The 24,110-nt window shown below is 40.1% G+C and overlaps 1 long non-coding RNA gene across 1 annotated transcript; it reads left to right on the top strand.

The window, feature by feature from the left end:
• The first annotated feature begins 4,784 nt into the window (after positions 1–4,784).
• LOC117098774 lies at positions 4,785–13,299 on the top strand. Its single transcript, XR_004443589.1, has 3 exons — positions 4,785–5,404; positions 9,028–9,086; positions 10,624–13,299. It is a non-coding gene; the product is annotated as an uncharacterized LOC117098774 (long non-coding RNA).
• Positions 13,300–24,110: the final 10,811 nt, after the last annotated feature.

The raw sequence follows: 24,110 nt of genomic DNA, 5'->3' as shown, positions 1-24,110 counted from the left end.
TGTTGCTGGGCATATATGTAGGGTTGACCTTCAATCTATGCTTTGTGTTTATGGAAAGAGAAAGTTCTAGAAGGATGGCTTATGTAAAGAAATTGTGTGGTGGCGTTCTTGCCTCTCTCTTCTCAACTGTACTCCGTGTCTCTATCCTTCTCCAGAGAATGGCACCATGAGAGTGATCACCCCAGCCTCATTTCAGCTTGGAATTTGCTTCTGAGGTGTGGCTACAGTGCCTAAGACTCAGTGGGAAAATAGAACTAACCTCTCATCCCTTCAAGAAGGAACCCCATTTTGAAAAATAGAGAGAAGCCGGCAGTAGCCATTCCTCCAACATTGCTTTCCTGTATAAGGGACTGGGAGATCTCTGTCATAGAGACTAGAGGCCCTCAGGTGTAAGCCCACACCAGCAGCGGCAGCAATAGCACCTGGGAACTTGGTGGCACTTTAAGATCCTTTAGACCTACTCTAACTCAGGCTGGGGTCTGGTAGTCTGTTTTAACAAAGCACCCCAGGGCATGCAGATGACTGAGACCATTTGAAAAATACTGATTTAGGGAAACAATCTCCAAGAGATCATCTGGTCCAAAATTTAGCCTTTGGGCAGGTAAACTACCACCTCCATTGTGTAGGTAGGGAAACTGAGGCATAATAAAGTTATTGTCTAGGGTCATATAGCTGGGTCATGTTGGTTTACAGACTAGTTTTTCTGCTCCCTTGATTGAACTCTCTTTCTAACCTTGACTCTGTCTGCAGGCTCTAGAAATAGTTTCAGAACTTTTCTGGAATGCAGATATATTTGGAGTAGAATGGAGATATTTTATTCCATTTAAAATCATTAGGTTGGTGCAAAAGTCATTATGGTTTTTGCCATTAAAAGTAACTTAATAATTTTATTCATTTAAGGTTCTCTTTTGGTGATTACTGTACATGGTAGAAATATATATATTTTAACTATGGGTATATGTGAGACAAGGACAGACTCACCCAGGGTATATTCAAGCAATAACACACGTAACTAAATGGCCTTTTGAGGTGGGAGTGTCCTGTCCCTTTAACTTGAGAGCTCTTTGTCTTGTTGGGGCTAACTTGAAGAGATTGGACATTGGAGTTGAGCCACAGTGACACTTTATTGAGAGGGCCTGGTGAGGACAGGGACAGTAGGAGGAAGATTTGGAACAGGTCTAGCAAACTGAACCACAGGCCAAATCTGGCAGGCACCTATTTTTGTAATTGAAGTTGTATTGAAATGTAATCATGTCCATCTGTGTGTACATCTATGGCTTCAATTCCACTACAACAGCAAATCTGAGTGGTTTCAACAGAGACCTCATAGCTGGTGAAGTCTAAAATATTTGCTATTTAGACCTTTACTGAGAAAGCTTGCTGACCCTTGGTTTAGAGTATTAAAATAGACCCAAGACAGGACAACCGAAAGAGATTTGGGAAAAAGAACAGAAATTCATTTCCTAATACACTTCCATGCAGAGAAAAGGGAACTCATTCCCTATTGGTGGGAATGTAAACCAGTACAGCCACCATGAAAAACAGTATGAAGAGTCCTCATAAAGCTGAAAATAGGACTACCATTTGATCCAGCAATCCCACTACTGGGTCTCTACCCAAAGGAAAACAATCAGTATATCAAAGAGATACCTGCACTCATATGTTTACTGCAGCACTATTCACAATAGCAAAGATGTGGAATCAACTTAAGTTGCTCATAAACAGATGAATGGATACAGAAAATGTGGTATATATGCACAGTGAAATGCTATTTGGCCATAACAAAGAATAAAATCATGTCATTTGCAGCAACATGGATGAAACTGGAGATCATTATCTTAAGTGAAATAAGCAGGCACAAAAAGACAAATACCACGTGTTCTCATTTACAAGTGGCAGCTAAAAAGTTGGGTCACATGGAGGTAGAGAGTAGAAAAGTGGAGAACATAAACTGCGAAGGATGAGTGCTGGGGGAGTGGAAGACAAAGAGAAGTGGGTTAAAGGGTATGAATATACAGAGCATAGAAAAAATAGATTCACTGATTGATAGTAGAGTAGTATGACTATATTTAAACAAAAATGTACTTTACTCAGGAGATGGACACCCTAAATACCCTGATTTTATCACTATGCATTATATACATGTAACAAAATTTCACATGTGGCCCAGAAATTTGTTCAAATAAAAAAAAAGACACCTCTATAAAATCTTCCCTAATGTCTGAATTGTTAACTCATGCTTCATGTGAGAAGATTCTTTTTGGAATTCACTAATTGTAGAGAAGCTATGTGTTCTGGTTGGTGGATGACAAAAATAGATTTCTGAAGAAGACAGAGCTGATAGAAAGGTGGGACAGAAGCCACCTGGGAGTTAGATAGATATACTTCCAGTATTGGTGATATATATACATGTGTGTTTAAATCATATCCTATCTATCTATTGATCTATCTATCTATCTATCTATCTATCTTCCTGTCAACCTTAAAAAGGTTTTGAGACAATGTAAAATAAATACACAGGTATATACTGAAACCATTAACACAAGGTAAAAGGTAGGAGTCAAGATATAAAAGTAGAGAGTAAAGTGAATGTATTAAGAAATCCTGTCTGATAACAGTTTTATTAGTTAAGCATAACATGTATACTTATGAGTTTCTGAGTAACTAGGGAAAAGAAGCGGATACATTGGATTGCATAACTCTCTTTGGTCATAAAAAGCAGATGAGGTTAAAAGGAGAAATGGATACATTGCTGATTATATAAGTGCTTTGAGATATACAATATATTCCAAAATACCAGATGAATATAATCTATGAATTTAAAGCATGCCATAGCAATGAATTAGGATAATGGCAGATTTTACCAAGTGGAAATGCTGAAACTTTTTTAAATGTAATTTTATGATTTTCAGTGATGCAGAACTAATGATAAACTAATACTAGGGAAGTAGGAGATTCAAGGAAAGAAAAAATAAAAAAGAACATCACTTTTCTGGCTTCTGGGGGCTTCCAGTATAGCTGAATGGCTAGAAAACTCTATTAGTTACATGGTCCTTAATAACTCCATTGTCATTCAAAGAAGAGAGATGAGTCTCCATTCTTTGCAAAGCTGGGGAAAGTCCTTCCATATCGATTAATAATGGATGTGGGAAGAGACATCCATTGAGTATTTGAGAGCTTAATATGTGCTAGGCGCTGCCCATATAACAATGAGCAAGTCAAACATCTCTGCTTTCATGAAACTTATAGTAGGGTGGGTAAGACAAGAAATTAAATAAATAATTATTACATAACATAATTTGTAGTAATAGCCAATTCATGGGGTTATGTGTACACAGTAGGGAAATCTTAAGCTGATCTGTCATTCTCTAGGGGGCTTCACTGAGGTTAACTCTTCTACCTCTACACTAGCTTGACGAGTAAGACTCCACCCCAAACTCTTTCTAGGTCATTTCACCCTTCCTCTTCCAGTTTAAAATCTTTCAACATTTCCCCGTGCCCGCAAAATCCTGGTCATGTTTCCTTGGAAGGCCTCCCTGGCCTTCCCCTAAGCTTTGTTTTCAGCCTCTGATTCCATTCCCTCGACTCCAGGCACACTTCTTTATTCCAACCCCAATGTCGGACTCCATTTCTGTGCAGGTGGCATCCTCACTGTGACATCGAATGCCATTTCTTACATCTTTCATTAAAAAAAAAAAAGTTATTGCTTATATACTGCCTCTTTTCTGTGCTTCCTTCCTCAACTTCTAGTAAGAAATAAATCCCTCTTTCCTCTGTAGGGTTTCATATCATGCTTCTACCTGCAATCAATAATGATGAGAATATTAATTATTATTTTATGGTTACAACAACTGCCTACCTTTAGTGAGCTCGTATTATGAGCTCATGTGCTAAGCACATGATGCTCATTTCACTTAGTTTTACAATATTCCCATTAATGCTATCATTCTTATTTGGCAGATAAAGAAACTGAGACTCGGAGTTGCAAAATGGGTTTTCCAAGATTTTACTGCTACTAATCGATGGAGTTGGCATTGTTGCACAGGTCTGCCTGATTCCAGAGAAAGTTATTGTAACAACTATGGAATTATATGACCTGTATTCTAAGGCAGCAATGTAGGGCTCTCCCCAAATGCACTGTAAGCACCTTGAGAATACAGCATGTGGTTTGTACATGTTCATGCCTAGCAGGCTCCCAATAAATGTTTAAACTGTACATTTACCTAGTAATTTTAAATACAAAATATCAGGAAAAAACACGATTTGTTTTAAGGCTTTTTCTTTTCTTCATTTTACAGAGATTCAAAAACATAGGACCATCCCAGAAGAGAGATCTCAGCTCAGGCCTGGCTTTTTCTCTGGTTCCCTCTTGCTGACTTCCATCCTCCAAATATCTGTCTCTCCCCACTCTGCCTTTTGCCTCTAAGTGCACGTACTCACACATGTTTTTGAAACAGAAGTAGACAGAAAATGTTGCACATAGATGTCTCAGGGGACTGGGGACTGGTGCCTTCTTGGAATGGTTCCTGGAATATAATTGGTGTGCAAAAAGTTTGGATGAACAAATGCTATTTCAAGAAAGAAAGAAAGAGAGAGATCTGAATCTGAGTACATTTTAGAAGTCCAATATCTGAAGTTTTTTGAAAAGAATGGCTCATTTCTGAGTTACTGAAAATTTTCACATGTACATTCAATCAGGCATCTGTCCTCTGGTTATGCTAGATTTATGGGCTTTGCTGGGGGTGGAGGCAGGTACTGAAAGATCTAAAGCTTTGTTTTCTGATGTTAGCAAAATCAGGAAGTGACCTTTTCTCTTTAAAGTGGGCTAACATTTTCTTTTTTTTTCAATTTCTATGAAATAGGAAGCTTGGTGGTGTTGGTTTTGAAGTAAAAATCAATGTATCTCTGCATGGATAGGGCAATTGAGTAAGCTATATCAGATTGAACAGGTACATTAGCTGTGCAGTGGTGCATATATTCAGTTGTGTAAAGACAAGCAAAAGAAAAACAGGTGAACCACAGCATAGAGCACCAATTCATTTTTCAGTGATTTTTTTCTTTTTATACTTTTAATTACTTTGCCTTCTTAACAATGGACTTTCAGCTGTGCAAAGAAAGGGAGGATTGGAAGACAGTAATTGCCCAAGTGTGGGGGTTTGCTTGATGCCCATGGGCAGAGGGGCCAGAGAGGGGATAGTCAATGGGGGGGATGCAAAAGGTGTTGAAAATGGAAAGACTTTGAGTGGAGCAAATTTCTCTGGGAAATTTGTACTCAGCGAAGCTATAGAAGACTGAATATTTGAAGAATAGTTCAAAGAAGTGTCTAGGAAATGCAGATCTGACTTCAAGTCCCCTTCCGCCTTCTTCTACTCCACAGCAAACATTTATGAAGCCCTGCAATAAGGTAGGTGCTTGCAGCCTTTAGGGGGCCCACTTAGTCACCCCAAGTCTCAGTTGTTTTCACTGGTAGCATGATAATAATCATTTTCACTTTTAGAGTGGTTAAAGGATGGATATTGTGTGTTTAAAGCACCTTAAAACATCTCCTTGTATAATACATAGCGGTCATTTAATTTACATTTGTGGAAAAGATTTGAGCCTTTTCTGTTTGTTTTTCCTTTTCTTTTTTTTTCTGAGGCAGGGTCTTGTTCTGTTGCCCAGACTGGAGTATGGTGGCATGATCACTGCAGCCTTGACCTCCCGGGCTCAAGCCATCCTCCCACCTCAGTCCCCTAAGTAGCTAGGATTGCAGGCATGTGCCACTATGTCTGGCTAATTAAAAATACATTTTTGTAGAGAGGAGGTCTTGCTATGTTGCCCAGTCTGGTCTTGAATTCCTGGGCTTAAGCAATCCTCCTGCCTTGGCCTCCCAAAGTGCTAGTATTATAGATGTAAGCCACCACACCTGGCCAGGTGTGAGCCTTTCTTATGTTGACTTGAAGTGTGAGACTCCAAGCTAGCCAAATAAATCATTGGGCTACATCTCTAGACAAGAACAACTCTTCCTTCTTTCTTCTCAAATCACCCAAGATAATCTTTTCACTTTTCTCCCATCTTCCACACTCTGAGTTATCCATTTGTAAGCTGTTGATTTCTTTGGGGACATTGTCCGCATAAACTTTTTGTAAAGCGTCATTGATTTCACCATTCTTCCACTCAAGCTTCACCAAAAATTTGATGTTTGTTCTTGCTTCAATTCTAGCAGAATTCACTTCATTCTGATATGGGAGCTTTTCAAACTGTATTTCCTTTTTAGTGCCTCAAACTAAATCTGTTTCAGACATGTTATAACAAGTTAGTATGAGTTTATTTTGGTGCAAAACATTTTTGAACTCCATGGAGTTTGTTCACAATATGCATTTTTCATAAAGTTTTTGAAGACCTCTGGTATTTATCTCTTTTGTTTTCACATTTTATATATTTTCATTTCAAATGAAAAATGTATGATTGTATTATTTTTACAACATAATGCATTATATTGTATTATGTGTTTTTTTTATAAAGAAGGTACTGGAAACAACTCTAATCCTTATCCATAGAGAAGACATAAGTAATATATTGGGACCATATGGAATATATGTTATACTGTTGTTTTCATTTTTAATACCTGTGGTTTCCTATTTCTCATAGGAAAATCTAGTATTTCCTTATCTAAATACCATGCATGACTTCTCACTACCTCTTTCCAGGGAATGTGGAATATATAAAAATAAAATTAAATTTCTCCCTCTGAAGCCAGCTCACGGATTAGTTGACCCAGCCCTGTGTGCCCTTTTCTATGTTCTCCAAAAAGTTGCTTTCCGGCATAGCCCATTCCGTTCTTCACTTCAAAAGATGTTAGTGTAGCTGATGAACAGCTGGACAGAATGGGAACTGGGAGAGAATAAAGTATTAGTCTGAGGGGCTCACTGTGCCAATTTGGTGGCACTATAGAAGACAATTCCTCTGCTCTCAAAGTGCTGGAACCCATGCATGGCTGGAAAAGCAGGAAGGACTCTCTTGGCCTTGAGCTTCTCCCATGAAGTCCTGCCTTTAAATTTCCCTGTGGATGTTTATTGGAGGATCCAGGCTGAGTGAAACTGGCCCAGCTCTTCTGGACTTCATGGGACCAGGGGAGCCCTGTGTTCTAGTCTACATGGATTTTCTCTTGTTATCTTTTTCTCTTGCTTTCATGTGATGGAGCTTGGTAAACATTTTTGAGGGAAGGTAATAAAGCCTAAATGTTAATACACTTAAAACATTTAGGGAAATTGTTGTCTAGGCTGTGTTGGGACTGGAGGCTAATTGATTAGCCACAGTCCTGGTTCATTCATACCGCTGCCTCTCAAACTTTAACTGTACATAAGAGTCACGTGGAGACCTTGTTAAACTGTAGATTATAATTTAGAAGGTCTGTAGGGAGGAGGTTGACTGTGTTTCTCACAAGTCCTGGGAGAATGCTGATGCTGCTTCTCCAAGATGCATACTTTGAATAGCAAGGAAAGGTAATCAAAGTCACATGACCACAGTGGTCAATTTCACTTAGAAGAGTGTTCCAGAGGGAACACAGCAGGCCAAGACGGCAGCATCAAGCATATCATCTTTTTGGTGTGAGTCTTCATGGCAGTCCAAGGGCCAGGCTCCTTCTCCCACCAACAACACAGGTGTTGTTGTTGTTGTAAAGACTACAGGATTAAATATGGGAATCATCCTAGCTTAAAAACTCAAAGCTCCATAGGAACCAGTATTTGTTATAACAGCATCCAGTTCTTGCACTGTGGGAAGCCTCAATCTATGTCTTCCCTCCAGGGATTCATATTCATTCAGTTTGCCCGGTGTAGACTCAGTTTATCAATCAGATGTCATTTTCCTCATTAACAATGCCATTCCACCTTTATCAGGGAGCAGCTTCCAGGGAATAGTGCTGTAAGGTTACCCCATAGTCATTTTCCTACAGAGAAAGCAAAGGCATTTTATTAAAACTTGACTTATATCTATGTCTTTATAGCAAGAAAATAAAATATAATAATAATAACAAAACAAAACAAAAACTTTACATATACCAATTTGTTTTAAGTTCGTGAGCATACAAGGCCACCAGGAAGTCTACAATAACCTGTCTCCCTTGCAGTTAGAGTGAGGCCATGTGGCCAGTTTGAGGCCATGGAATATGGTTGTGAGTTAGGTATTTCTTTGAGCAATTTCTCAGCTAGCTAGATGGCTGCAGGCAGATGATCCAGTAAACTTTACTTAGTAAAGGACTCCAGGGAAGACTTTTGGGGATGATGAATCCTCAAGGTGGAGGGAGAACAATAGAATGGGCAGAGAGGTGTCTGCTAAGAACTGTGTATGATATAACTGGCTTCACCCTATAATTTATTGTTTAAACCAGGATACCTAAGAGGCAAAGCGGGGGCTCTCTTATTAATAACCACAATGAATTACACTGAGACAACAGGCATAAATGGAGATTTTTCTAGCCAAACCATGACATATAAGGTCATTCTAGCTATAATCCCTGTTGTTATCATTCAAGAAATTCTTCAGTGAAAAACAATGTGATTTATCACTGTGTTTAGAACTGTGTGTATGTGTGGGAGGAAGGGGTATAATGAAGTGTTGAATCTGGCCGCTAGGTAGATATGGGCAAAATCAGAGACCATTCATGGTGATCTATTCACATTTGATTAGCATGAATAAGAAAATTCAGGGCTACAGAGGAGATGATGTTCCAATGTCACATCACAAGCCGATGGCTGAACCAGGCCTCAAACCCTTGATCTCTTTCTTTTTCCACTGTTCCACTCTGCCTCTTTGCATTAGTCAGGAAAATACTAGGACATGCAGCAGTGACAAATAATCCATGAAATATCAGGGACTTAATAAAATAAAAATGTATTTCTCACTTGTTTGAAGTATAGTAGGTGACAAGTAGCTCTGGTCACCTACAGGGTGGTAATGGAGGGGAAGACTGTGGAATATTGCACATGGAATATTTTTTGGGTCAGGCATGAGAATGACATGTATATAAAATCTTTCTCTCTCTAGCACTGCTGTCTGCATTCTGTTAACCAGGATTCAGTCATGTGACCTGCATCCAAATACAGGTAAGGGAAATGTGGTCCTTCTTGTGTGTCCAGGAAGAGGAAATAATGTGGTGGACATAAAGCATTTTCTTTGCACACTTTTTCAGAACTATGCTTTAACAATTGTGTAAGAAACTATATAAGTAAGATTGAAGTGTCCATGAGTGCAGCAAAGTGTCCCCCACCGCCACTCCCATCCACTGTAGGAGACTGCATTAGTCTTCTTGGGCTGCTATAATAAAATACCCTAGACTGGGTGCTTAAACAACAGATATTTATTTCTCACAGTTTTGGAGACTGGGAAGTCAGAGATCAGAGTGCCAGCAGGGTCAAGTTCTAATGAGGGCCCTCTTCATGGCTTGCAGATGGCTGCCTTCTTGATGCATCCTACATAGTGGAATGAGAGGGAGCAAGCTCTCTGGTCTCTTCTTGTAAGGGAACTAATGCCAACACAAGAACCTTCCCCTTGTAACCTTATGTAAATCTAATTACCCCCAAAGGCCCTACCTCCAGATATCATCACATTGGAGGTTAGGGCTTCAACATATACATTTTGGGGGTACACAAGCATACAGTCCACAACAGATAGCTTCTTTCATTTCCTTCCTATGCCCAGGATACTCTGCAATTGGAACTATGCACATTCGGGTTGTGGCCCACCCGTGAATCTGGGAGCTGGGACTTCTGGTCATGTGTCTTCCTGATGCACCAGCTTCTTGAAATGCCTATCTTTAGAGCTCTTGAAATAAGGAGGATGAAGGAAATTTATGTAAATGGGTGTGAAATTTATGAAAAGTGATTACTGTGGCACAAAGGGAGAGTGGTTGTCTGTTCATTCATTTAACACATTTTTTGAGCACTAAATGCAAGACATTATTCTAGAACTAGAGACACAAGGGTGGACAATAACAAACATGCTTGCTGCACACATCCTCAAGGAATTTTTTCTCTTAGTTGACAACATATACATTATTTTTGTGTTTATTTGAATAATACTTAATTATGGGTTATAATTAGTGCTATGAAGAAAAGGTACTAGTCATATGAATGGGCTTGATCGGGGCATCCAATCCAATTGGGGTATGTAAAAACTTCCTGGAGCAAGTAACATTAGATTAGAGATCTGAAAGATAATTTGGAAGTAAAGTAATAATTGATGATGTGGTTGATGATGATAATGATGATGGTATTTATTGAGACCTTACTATGTGTCAGGCTCTGTTTTATAAGCCTTGCATGTATTATCTTGATTATTTCATACAGCAGGGTTATCCAATCTTTTGACTTCCCTGGACCACACTGGAAGAATTGTCTTGGGACACGCATAAAATATGCTAACACTAGCGATTGCTGATTAGCTGAAAAATTGCAAAATACCTCTTAGTTTTAAGAAAGTTTACAAATTTGTGTTGGGCTGCATTCAAAGCCATCCTGGGCTGCATGTGGTCTGCAGGCTATGGGTTGGACAAGTTTGTATTACAGTCATTCTACAATCTAGTTATTAATATTACCCCTTTCTGTTTTTTTTTTGTTGTTGTTGTTGTTTGTTTGTTTAAAGACAAAACTAGCTGGAGAAAAGAGAGTTGCATCTCCTACCAAAAAGGAACAAGTACAAAGACCCTGTGGTTGGAGAAGACATGGCATATGACACATTTGAGGAACTGAAGGAAAGTATTTGGAATTATGCTGTGTACAATGCTAAAGGAAAAAGACTTCCTCCTTTCCCATCAAAGTGAGAATGTGTTGGGGAGGGAGGAGAGAAGGAAATGTGGAAGTTTGTGTTTGAAAGTTAACAGTAACAGTCTATAAAATATTCTTACCATGTGATATGAACTTATGGAAAATTTGATTTAAAGAGGTTGTGTCTGGATTCCTTGTAATGTTACTGCAAGATCTCAGAGAAATGTAGGCTTTTGGAAGATGTGTAAAACCCCAGTTTCAAGAGAATGGGACTCAGGTTTTGCTAGTACTTTCCATCTTTTGAAGCTAAAAAGTTGGGTATGGGAGCTACTGAGGATTTTTAAAGAACAGAGTTTAAGGAGAATACTTCCACTCAACCTCATTTAAATTTGCAATGTGTATTGGGGAAGATAGCAATTTTGTATAATACAGTGATAGCTTATCTAGTCTGGCTCAGTGTGTTTCACAGGAGGTTAATGGGAAAGGTTTTCTTATCTCAGAAAGTGATCAGCTCTCTTTGAAGTTAGAATTTGAGTCTCTATGCTAGGCAGCATTTTGTTTTCATTTAATTGATTTAGTTGTGAAATGTTCTGGCATTTCTTAATTCTGCAGAGGAGGTTTGTTCCTTTGAAACTGAGATGTATGTGTGCATTATTATATGTGTCACACACATATTGACACATGTCTACGTATCTGATGGATCCGTGTGTTCACACATTTACTAGCAAGTATTTATTTAACATCTGTTATATGCTACATTCTGTGAATGCTTCAGTGAACTCACCAAATAAGGTTTCTGTCTTCATAGCCGTGGAACTGACAATCTGAAGGTGCTTGTATAGACATAAGCAAAAAGATAAATGTAGAAGTAAAAATGTTATTGACTACTAAGAAGAAAAAATAATAGGTTGGTATGTATAAGGAAGAATAATCAGAGTGTCTACCTAAGAATGAGTGGTGTGTTTGATAGCTTCTGTTTGTCCCCTACAGCCCCTCTTCCCACCCTTCCTTGCCCTTCCTGGGAGCCTTTCTGCATGGACTGCTTTAAAGGGCTCCCCTGCTTCCAGTGGGGATTGGCCATTGAGATGGTGGGTGAAGAATGAGGCTGGGTTATTTACTTTCCTGGCTCTCTCCACGCCATATCTCTATTTGATTGAAACTCTCCACCGAAGGCCATCAATTCTCAATTCTTTAAGGTGGCCCTTACACTCACCCTCTCCAGGTTCTGGTACATTCCCTTCCCTCCTGCGTCCAGTCTCCCCAGCCTTTGGTAGCCATGGGGTACTATACTATCTCTTGTTGGTGTCCCTAAACCCTGTCCATAACTTTATATATGGCTTCTTTGTGAGCATTTTACCCCATTTGGAATACGACACCTGTTTCCTGCCGAGGTCCTGACTGACGTATATTCAAGAGGGTCTTTTTGAGGATGTGGCTTTTAAGTTGAAGTCTGAAATGTCAGAAGTTGTGGACCAGACGATTAATGGGAGGAAGTGGGTTTTAGAAGAAAGAAAGAATATGCGTGAAGGCCCCCAGGATGGAAAGAACTTTGTATGTTCAAGGGACATGCAGAGGAGGAACCTATATTTAGGGACAAAGGACAGGTGGTGCTGGATGAGGCTGGAGAAGTGAATAAGAACAGCCACATCCAGCTTTGTAGACGCTGTTAGGGAGTGTAAGCAGGATAATCAACAACACTGTGTTTAGCTGAGCTGAAATTAATAGGGAAGACTTTCTGGAGTTGGTGGACTTTGAGTTGGACTTCAATGAACAGATAGAGAGAACTGTATTAGGCAGTGGTATTCAAAATAGCTGGTCTGTGTCTCAGTGAGATAAAAAAAGTTGTGCTTGAATGTAAATCAATACATTGCTTTCTTCACCAAGGCAGCCTTGCAGTGGGCCACCTGGCATTCGTAGGTAGGAGGTAGAGGAGAAGAGAAAGAGAAATTTGGTAAAGCAGATGCAGTCAAACCAGATCACAGAACAGTACAAATACCAGGATAAGGAGTTGGGACTTTATGCTGTGGGCAATGGTGGTACATTGAATTTCTTTTTAAAAGAATGGCAAGATTAGAGCTATAGTTAGAAAGATAATCTAGCATGATGTCAAGGCTGAGTAGATTCAAGGGAGGAAAGTGTGGAGCAGTGATCAGAAACACTGTGGAAGTTCGGTTCTCTCTTTTGTGGTTTCATTAATTTAACAAGGTCTGTCTTATCTTTGAAATGACGGCTATGGCCTAAAATGTGCTATTATTTACTGTCACCTTCCCATGCGAACTTTTGATGATGATGTTGATTTTTGATGAATAAAGCCAGGAGTCTTCAATAAAATAAAACAATAAAACAGAAGTCTTGAGAACAAAAGTGAATTGTGGTCTGCTAATTTTCAGCGTATTTATTTATTTATTTTTGAAGTGAGGAAAGTGTCTATTCTGTAAACATTGATGGGCAAAATATGAAATTTTACAAAGACCTATCACTTTCAGAATAATGTCAAAGGATCACACAGAGAAATCTGGTGAATTATCAGCAGGTTATTTGTAGATAAAAGACAGCAGGCTGGGTGCGGTGGCTCATGCCTGTAATCCCAGTACTTTGGGAGGCCGAGGCAGGCGGATCACGAGATCAGGAGATCAAGATCATCCTGGCCAACATGGTGAAACCCTGTCTCTCTAAAAATCCTAAAAAATCAGCTGGACATGGTGCCACACGCCTGTAGTCCCAGCTACTTGGGAGGCTGAGGTAGGAGAATTGCTTGAACCTGGGAGGCGGATTCTGTAGTGAGGTGAGATTGCACCACTGCACTCCAGCCTCCTGGGTGACAGAGCAAGGCTCCATCTCAAAAACAAACAAACAAACAAATAAAAAAAACCACAGCAATTACTTTTACTATAAAGGCTGCAAATAAGATTTATAGAAGAGAAAGGGGTGAGGTGGAGGAGGAGAAACAACTGCCGGCGGTCTAGGGAGTGAATCTCGTGTGCACATTTTCTGGGTAAACTGATTGGCTGGTATCAAGTAAATATTTCAAGGTGGAAGTATTTCTTTGAGAAGACAGGTTCGAGATGTCAAGGGCAACCATTCTCGTTGTTTACAGATTCTCTGCAAAGCCTGGAGAGTCTGGCTGAGGCACACATGTGATGGGCTTCTTCTCTGTCTTCTTGGATCATCGCCATAGCACCTTCACCACTTTCTTCATCAGAACTTCTCAGTTGTCAAACTGATGTTATCGAAGTGATGGGAGTAACGTAGTCCTGAGGATGGTGTATGTGCTTAATAATGCTCTTTAAAACACATGCACTTATGGGCACACACAAGTTGGAATGGTGACAAGTGCCTAGTCACAAGTCAAAGAAGCCTGTAGAGCAAGCATGTCCAACCCACAGCTCCTAGGCTGCATATGGCCCAGGACGACTTTGAATGTGGCCCAACACAAATTTGTAAACTTTCTTAAAATACTATGAGATTTTGTTGTGATTTCCTTTTTAAGCTCATCAGCTATCATAAGTTAGTGTATTTTATGTGTGGCCCAAGACAATTTTTCTTCCTCCAGGGAAGCCAAAAGACTGGACACCTCCGCTGTAGAGTGTTCTGTTTGGTGACTGGCTTTAGTTAAGGTAATAGAGTTGTCTTCAGACCTCATGCTCCAGGCTCTTTCCCTCCCCGGTTTGTGTGTGATTCCTCTAGAACATACATCCATGCTTCACTCACATCTGCCATTAATAACCTGTCGATGGGATCTGTACTTGTTCTGTGATGTGTACATTTTGGACCTTTTTCATAGAATACTCTCCTATCTTAAGCCTGCATACATAATTACTATAATTTCTTTCTTTCTTTCTTTCTTTCTTTCTTTCTTTCTTTCTTTCTTCCTTCCTTCCTTCCTTCCTTCTTCCTTCCTTCTTTGCTTCCTTTCTTCTTTTTTTTTTTTGAGGCAGAGTATTGCTCTATTGCCCAGGCTGGAGTATAGTGGCATGATCTCAGCTTACTGCAACCTCCCCCTCCCGGGTTCAAGTGATTCTCCTGCCTCAGCCTCCTGAGTAGCTGGGATTGCAGGTGCCCACCACCATGCCCGGCTAATTTTTGTATTTTTAGTAGAGATGGGGTTTCACCATGTTGGCCAGACTGGTCTCGAACTCCTGATTTCAGGTGATCTGCCCGCCTTGGCCTCCCAAAGTGCTGGGATTACAGGTGTGAGCCACCACGCCTGGCCTTACCATATTTTCTATAACGCCAGACTCCAAAATCACTCTGCAGTCACTTCTTGAAGCCATTTCTTATTCCCTTATTTCACAACAGTCTCCCTTCTCTAAACACTTCTTAAGAAATTTATCAGCACATCTATATATTTATTACTTTTGTCAATGCATTCAGCAAACATTTCTTGAAAGCCTACTCTATTATTTAATGAATGTTTACTAAGTGCCATTATTATTATTATTATTATTATTATTATTATTTTTGAGACAGAGTCTCGCTTTCTCGCCCAGGCTGGAGTGCAGTGGCACAGTCTCGGCTCACTGCTGACTCTGCGCCCCCGGGTTCAAGCAAGTCTCCTGCAACAGCCTTCTGAGTAGCTGGAATTACAAGTGCCCGCCACCACGCCTGGCTAATTTTTGTATTTTTGGTAGAGACGGGGTTTTGCCATGTTGACCAGACTGGTCTTGAACTCCTGACCTCAGGTGATCTCTGCCTGCCTCGGCCCCCTGAAGCGCTGGGATTACAGGTGTGAGCCATGATGCCTGGCCCTTTATTATTAAATATATTATTCCATTCATGACTTGAAGCCATTCTACAGGTAGGGCTGCTATTGCCATTTTACAGATGAAGAAGCCTGAACTTAGGAAAATTATGTGGCTTCCTAGAGGCAGGCAGCTAAGTGGGTTAGTAAGGTAACCAACCATTCTGATTTGCCCAGAACTAAGGAGTTTCAGCAATTGTGAACTGTCAGACTCTTTGGCAAGCCAGAATGGTCAGTCAACTGACCTAGATTTGAATTTTTCTCTTTGCTGACTTTGACCTTAGGCAAATTTCTTCACCTCTTTGAATCTGTTATTTCATCTGCAAATTTTGGTCCTGAGAAAATTAAACAGGTCATGTGTATACAATGATTAGCACAGAGGAATATCTCAAAAAGTAGCAGCTATTATTATCCTTAAAAGGTTTTAGGCTGTTAGTTATTTGGGAATTTTGTGCCTGGGATCTGTGCTTTCAGCAAATCCAAAAGGAGAAATGTTAATATATGTGGCATCAAGTAGAGATGACAGCTTCAGAGGCTGTTATCATGTTCTTTTCCTTTGCAACTAGATAGAAGTTAGAGAGAAACGAGAAGCCATTTAACAAGTAATTATACAATTGCTTCAGTAACTGACAATATTGTGAAGAAACACCGGGTTTTCTGTAAGCCTATGGAGGGAGACAGGGATGTGACTGATCTGGGTAGTCCAGGAAGGCATCTCAGAGGAGGTGATTTTTACGAGCTCTGAAGGGCAAACAGCTGGATGACTATGAGTATGGAGGGTTTCAGGTGCTTTCAGTCAGAGGGAATAGCATTTAGAAAAACCCTGAGGCTGGAAGGAGTCTGGCATGATTGAGGGTCTGAAAGGTGGCTCTTGTGGTTGGAATACAGAGAAGGAAAGGAGAGGCTGTAGTTTCTGGCTGTGATTCTGGGCCCTCTGTGAGTCCTTGAATCAACCTGACTGTGCTAATGTCAGGGGTGTTGTTTCATCATCATTACTATAATCTGCATTATCACAGCACCTGTCCATAGAGCTCTCACTATGTATCAGGCACAGTGGTAGGCACCTTCCACGTATTATTTTATAGGAACTTCCCAACAGCCCTGGGAGAATGGCATTGTTATCTTTGTTTTACTGATAAGGATACTGAGGTTCATGGAGTCCCTTGACTTGCCCAAGTCATACAGTTAGTAAGTAGAAGAAATGAACTGGAAGCTAACTCCATTTTATTATACAACCCCAGTCTATACCACACTCATTGCTTCTTCCACAGTCCCCCTCTTCCTCCTCAACTCCAACACTCAGCAAAGTGCAAATTGGTATTTGCTCAGTGGATTATTGCTATGATTGTTCTTTTGCTCAGCAGATGGCACGTTTAGGACATCACCTCCCCTAAAAGTGGTACAAATAAGAAATAGGAAACACCAAAATAAGACATCCTGCACCGTGAAATAGGCATCTACACTATAGGAAGATGAAATAGAATTGAGATAAGTTGTTGGATGATGGATCCAAAGGAATTACCTACAAATGAATACTTAAGGACAGAGTGAAATACTAAGGTAAGTCTGTCATCTTTGAGGGACATAACCTTGGCCATGGCCGTCATACGAAAAGTTCCACACCCAAATCCTGGCTTATGCATTCAAATGTTTAAGAGCTGCTTCGCTAACTTACTAGTGCACACTTTCTCATATGTAATGGGATATAACATCTCCTCCTTGGTTCGTTGGGAGGATTAAATGAAAGCACTCATATGGAAATATCATGTTTGGATACATAAATGAATTTTGCTTTATTATTTTAACTTAGCCAGTGGTTCTCAAAATGTGGTCCAGAGACCCCTAAGTATCCTTGAAACACCTTTATCGAGCTCACAAGGTCAAAACTATTTTCACAGCAATACCAGCATGTTACGGTTTGTTTTCAGACTCATTCTCTCATGTGTGTAAGTGGAGCTTTTCTGAGGTTGCATGATGTATGATATCTGCAACAGACTCAAGGAAGAAGCAGGTGTGAGAATCCAGCTGTCTCATCTTAAGCCAGAGATAGAAGAGATTTACAAAACTCTAAAACCAATGCTGCTCTTAGCATTTTTTAAATGTTATTTTTTCATAAAAATGTGTTAAACTATTTCTGTAAGTCTTTACCTATTAATTTATTTTAAAATAACAATAATCCATTAATCCCACTGTAATAGGATTATTGCTGTTGTTTTAAAATAAATTAATAGGTACAGATTTTTAAAGTTTCTCAGTTTTTATTTCTAATAATATTCATAGATAAAGCCACATGCACACAAGGTTTTTGGAGTCCTCAATTTTTAAAAGGCTAAGGAGTTTTAAACCAAAATGACTGAAAACTATTGACTACATTAACATTTAGGACACATTGATTCCGTGTTGCCTACTCCCAGTGCAATAAAAATAATTTGTAATTAATTCTTAGTAATTCTGACAAGAAAATGCCAACAGCAATGATGTGAAGGCATCCTGCTGCTTTTAAAGGAAGCAAGAGTTAATATGCAGAGCGTTAAGAGCTAGTTCACAAAAATAATTACATCTGGGTACACTTTAACCCAAGGGCATGGATTGCAAAATGTAATTAGAACACATTTCTCAAATATTAATCGCTATTTCTTTAATAGAGGAAAATCATATATTAATAAAAAATAAAAAAGGAACTCCATTTCTTGGAATTTCACTATGCCAGGCTTCTGGCCAAGGGTATGTGATAGCTTCTTTTCTGCAGTCTTGAAAGGGGTCTCCTCACAAGCAAAGCACTGCAACTTGCATTGTGATCCTGATTCTGCTATCAGCTTGGTGCTCTCCCTGGGGTCCATTTTTTTCATGGAGGTAGGGAGAGGGTATCTCTTGGGTCCTTCCTTGAGAGACTCGTCTGTATTGCGACATCTGAAACAGAATTAGGAGCAGATAAAGAGGGCATTTAAGGAAGCCAGTGCAGTGATGGCCAAGATCAAGACTTTGGATTTAGTCAAAGAGAGGCCCATAGGAGCCCAAGGAGAGATTGTAGAAAATCTTGCATCCAAAATTCCAGGAGGAATTAAGGGAAAGTAATGGGTATGTATAAGGAGCAAAGTAGGAGTTTACTTGAGAAGAAGAAGCTGTCACATAGTTGATGAAAGCGGGCAATCCCTGAGTAGTACATGGCCACTTCTAAATCCAGCAAGGACATTGGGGAGGTCCCCTTGCTGGCTTATGTCTAAGCTTGACTTGTCATCTTAAAGGAAACACATACAGTCTGGCTCCACTTTCTGACAGCACGGTAACTTCTTTTGTTAGGTTGTGGATTGGAATCTGTTTACACACAAAAATCTTAAAAGGAAGAAACATACTCCAAATGTTGGTCTCAGTCTTGCGACACATTCTTGTGTTTATGACGTCATCCAGTGACCAAAAAGCAAAAGCATTGCTTTTTGGATAGGGTACAACTGCTTCCTGGTCTCTTTCCTGCTGTCTTTGCAAGTTTGCTCCTGAGGGCTTCTGCAGGCACACCCTCCCCTTCAGCTGATCACAACCACTTCAGATCCTTTAAGTCCCTGTGGAGCTCGCTCTCACACTCAAGCCTTTGCATATTCTGTTCCTTCTACCTGGAGGCCCATTCCTCTAAACTGACTGACTGGCTAGCTTTCAAGTTCTCAGTTGAAATGTCATCTTCTTAGAACCATCTTCCCTGCAGACTAAAGTAAGCTTATAGTTTATCTACCTCCATTATTCTCTCTCATGGTACCTTGTTTTGGGACTTCTTAATACCTGTCATATTTTATAATTTTTGAGATTCTTTTTGGAAATGAATTGCCACTTTATCAAGTTAAAAAAATATGTTGAAAGTTTATAATGAAAACAGCAGTGCTCTGCCTGCGAATCTCTACCCCACTTGGTCCTGCTCTCCAGAGAAATCACTTGGAACTGTCTTAGCTATCTCTTCTAATACATGCCTCAGTATCTCTAGGAAATATGCTTATATTGTTATATATTGATTTACTAATATTAGACTTCTATTGGTTTTCTGCTCTAAAAGGAAAATTTAGATCTTCTATACATCTCTTCATTTCTCCTCTTGCTTTAATATTCATTTCACAATGTTTGGATCCATCCGAATCAGTGTTTATGTTTTTATGATCATACAAAAATTCTTTGCAGAGTCCAAGTAGTATACTAGGATCATATTTTTTCTTGTCCAACTTTATACTTTCTGAGTTAACGATTGCCTGTTTACCTCCAGTTGGCGTTGTTTGTTCTATATTTATTCTTATCTTTTTTCACCCATTCCATCAGATCACTAGTTTTTTCTGTTAAATCAGGCGCTGGCAAACTCTTTCTATAAAAGATCATATAGTAAATATTTTTAGACTTTATGGTCCAGACAGCCTCTGTTGTAACTACTCAACTCAGCTGTTAAAGTCATGGGCAATATGCAACTGAGCTGCAGACAGTATGTAAATGAATGGGGGTGGCTGGCCATGTTCCAAAAAACCTTTATTTACAAAAACAGGTGATAGGCAGGATTTGGTCCATGGACTGCAGTTTGCCAACCCCTAATCAAAGTGATAAAATAGACCAGATATTATTTTTTGTAATGCTTTACTTTTCCGAAGCCCTGTCCTGGAGACCTTGCCTGCGTTGCTCTGTCTGTACTGGTGGTTCTCTTTGTGTCCTGTCCCGCTGGCATCCTGGAACTTCCTCCCACTGTTTTCCGGTTTTACACCCCTTGTTTCTTGGGCCTCTGCACTTCCTCTTTCTTGTTTCATTCCTTGGCTTAGCTGGAGGATATTCTCAAGTAACTTCCTAAAAAAGAGGGTGTAAATGGGAGGTAAATTTTCCGAGTCTTTCTATGTCTAGAAATGTCTATATGTTCCTCTTATGTCTTTTGATAGCTCAGCTAAGTAATGTATTCCAGATAAAATATTTTGTCAGAATTTTGAAGGCTTTCTTCAGTTATTTTCTGACTTCTAGCATTTCTGGTAGATGACTGATTGCCATTCTGATTCCTGTTTGTGTATGATCTTGATCTTCTTCTCTGCTTGCCCCCAACCTTTTGTCTGAGAGGTTTTAGGAACATGTCTTTATCCCTGGAGTTCTGAAATGCATGATGATGTACCCTGGCATGATCATTTTCAGTCTCATGTCTCACTTGGGTCCCAGTCTGGGTCTGATGTACATGAGTCTGGAATTTCTTCAAACGATTTCTCCAGATGCTAGCTCTCCTATCTTCTGTGGGGTGGCCATCAGGCTCTGTGGGGCCAAAGGAAGGAATCTATGGGTTTAACTCTTCCTGCATTCAGATGTGCAGCCTTATATCTTGCTCCTTGCTTCTGTGGACATCAGGTCTCCAAGAGCCACACCTTGCAGGTGTGTGTAGGGTGCATGAGAATGATTATGTTCAACTTTCCCCTCTCTAGGTTCGTTAAGTTGAAGTTTTCTCAACTTTTCAATAAAGTTGATTATTACTCATGTATCTATTCCCCATCTTTCAAAATTTGATTAAAATTTGTTGTTTATTTATACCTTAAAATTTTTTTTGGTTCATTTTATTGGGAGAAGAAAAATATATAAATGCTTATGACCTATCTGTTGTGTTTAACCTCACAATTTGTCTATATGTTTGTGTTTTTTCTTTTTTTTTTGAAATGAAGTCTCACTCTGTCACCCTGGCTGGAGTGCAGTAGTGCAATCTTGGCTCACTGCAGCCTCCACTTCCCAGGTTCAAGGAGTTCTCATGCCTCAGCCTCCCAAGTAGCTGAGACTACAGGCACCCACCACCACACCCGAATAATTTTTGAATTTTTAGTAGAAATGGGACTTTGCCATGTTGGCCAGGCTGGTCTCGAACTCCTGACCTCAAGTAATCTGGCCTGCCTGAGCCTCCCAGAATGCTGGGATTACAGGCATGAGTCACCACACCCAGCCTATGTATGTGTTTAGTGGTCTAAAACTTGTCTGCTTTCCTGCTAGGAAGAGGCTGTGTCTGTTTATTCACCCAATGTATCCATCACACCTGGCTCAAAGTGAGTATTCCACATATATTTGATAAATGAGTGACTACACATTGAGTGAAATGGTTTGAGGAAGAGGCCTCAGGTGGGAGTCCAAGGAGATGATGCTGGGAGACGCTGATCCTGATTTATGAAGAGCCTTGAGTACTCAGGGCAAGGAGAGTGAATTTTTTCCTGGTTGGGAGTTTGTTAGTAATTTTTCAATGGTGGGAGAGGTGATGATGGTAGGGTATTTTGATCAAAGGGATTTCAGAAAGAATTTTTCTGGTTGTGGTACGAAGGTTAGTTTGAAAAGGGTATACATGTAGGGAATAAGATGCTATGAAACAACAGGAGTTTTTGAGAAAGGAAGAGTGGGATTGCAGAGAGTTTACAGAGGAAAAATCAATAGGACTTTGGTTCTGATTTAATATAGGAGGTTAAAGGTGGTTCCCCAAAACGCTTTCATCCAGGCATGGTGGCTGACACCTGTATTCCCAGCTCTTAGGGAGGCCAAGGTGGGCAGATTGTTTGAGCCCAGGAGTTAGAGACCAGCCTGGGCAACATGGTGAAATCCTATCTCTACAAAAATACCAGTTAAGGACATGGTGGCACATGCCTCTAGTCCCAACTACTTGGGGGGCTGAGGTGGCAGAGTCACTTGAGCCTGGGGAGGTGGAGGCTACAGTAAGCAGTGATCACACCACTGCATTCCAGCCTGGACAGCAGAGTGAACCCAGTCTCGAAAACAAAATAGAACAAAACCTGATGGTTGTCTTAGCAGAAAGAATACGAAAGATTTTGGTGGGAAGGGGAAGAGTAGATAATGGTTTTCATTTGTCATATTTGAGGCAATAAAGCAACATCTAAGTGGAAATGTTTAGCAAGCAGTTGGCTATATTAGAGGTAGGAAATGAAAGCAGGTTAGAGAGTTGTTCTCACAGAGAAGTTCAAGAAGAGAATGACATGAAGAAAGATGATTACTTGCTCGAGGTCATAAAGCTGATAATTGGCAGCCCCCACACTGGAATTCAGATCTGGCTAAACTCATGCCTCATGTTCAACCACAATAGTGTTCTGACTCTACAACTTCGTTGAGATGCAGCCAGAAGAACAGAGACTTAGTATTGGCCTTGGGGAATACTCACATTTAACAAGGCAAGTGACTTCTTAAGAATGAAGGCGCAAAATGCAATCGAAAGCTAATGAGGTATGAGGGGAGAATACTGATGCTCCAAGAATCCTCCAAAATCTGGACAGGAGGGTGGGACCTGGTACCTTGGGCCAGGCAGTTTGGCTAGGCCCATTTGGCTTTAGTGAGGGCTGAAGTTTCCCACAGGCGCCTCCTGCTTTCATTCTGAGGACTTCTCCAAGACCATCAGTTGCACTTTCTTTTCATATACTTTCCATTCTGCCTACTGCTATGGTTCAAGCCAGAGAAAACTGTGGCCAAGTAGCAATTCTGAGAACACAAGCAAGGCTGACATCCTGCCTGGTTTCCTCCACTCTTGCTCAGCCCAGAGCAGCCTTTGGTGAAGTGGTGTTTGGGGATTTTCAGAAGTGCCCTTGCAGGGAAGGGCTCCTGGGCTCTTCTCTCCCCTAGATCCCCTCCCTGTCGCATGCCTTCGGGTTCATGGCATGGGCTGGGGGAGGAAGAGGAAGCAGACACCATGAGAGTAGGGGCGTGGGCATGGAGGTTGTGAAACAATATGAGAAACCTCCAGAGCCATCAAAGAAAGTTTTATTTTTGGAATTTGGAATTCAAAGTTTTTCACACTCAACATTTCTGTGACTAGCAGGTGAGATAAAAATCTATGTCATTCCACTGGTTTTCATCTTTGTTTTAAATTATCTGATTTTAAACAGAAATTATTATCAGTCTGATATTGTTTCCTTTTCTAAAATGTGGTTTAATTTCATAAAGAGCCGAGTAGTACGGCAGAGCTGAATCATAGGAAATTTCAGCATGCAAGCTCTACACCCATGATTACAAAACCATGTTCTAGTAGCCTTGGTGCTCTCCTTGAAAAAGCGTTCCTTAATCCTAGGTTTTTGTTTTCAACTAGGCACATTTTCTCTTTGCTTCTTCTACCATATGATGTCTTTAATTTCATGCGAAAGAACTAATCATGGGTCCTGAGTTTGAATCCCACCTTCTCTTCTTCCTTCCTGGGTAACAGTGGGACAGTTACATAACCTCTGAGCCTTAATTGTCTCCCTATAAATGCAAATAAGAAGAAGGAGGACACACACACACACACACACAACTGGCACTTAGTACGTGCTGAAATCTTCTTTCTTCCTATCATTGAACAAGATTGGATAATTTTTTTTTTCCTATTGGCGGTCACTGACTCACCAAAGAGAAAAGAAAAAAAAATCAATTTACTGTATGTTGTTAAATTAAGAGGGACACTTGTGGGTGTTTGTGTTTTGGATCTTATTTTTAGACATTACAAAAATGTTCCATGAACTGGATTTTGAAATTAAGAATGAGGAAACATTATTTATATCTGAATCATAAATTACAACAAACGAAAATATTATACGTATGATTTCAGTTCTGTATTATAGGTATTTAAAGGGAAGGGAGAGAGGGAAAAGGAAGGGAAGGAAAAAAGGGGAGGTAGC

The sequence above is a fragment of the Trachypithecus francoisi genome, unplaced genomic scaffold, assembly GCF_009764315.1.
Source record: "Trachypithecus francoisi isolate TF-2019V2 unplaced genomic scaffold, Tfra_2.0 Lachesis_group16, whole genome shotgun sequence".
Taxonomy (NCBI): Eukaryota; Metazoa; Chordata; class Mammalia; order Primates; family Cercopithecidae; genus Trachypithecus; species Trachypithecus francoisi.
Note: the sequence above shows the minus strand (reverse complement) of the source record. Positions and strands in the feature narration are given on the sequence as shown.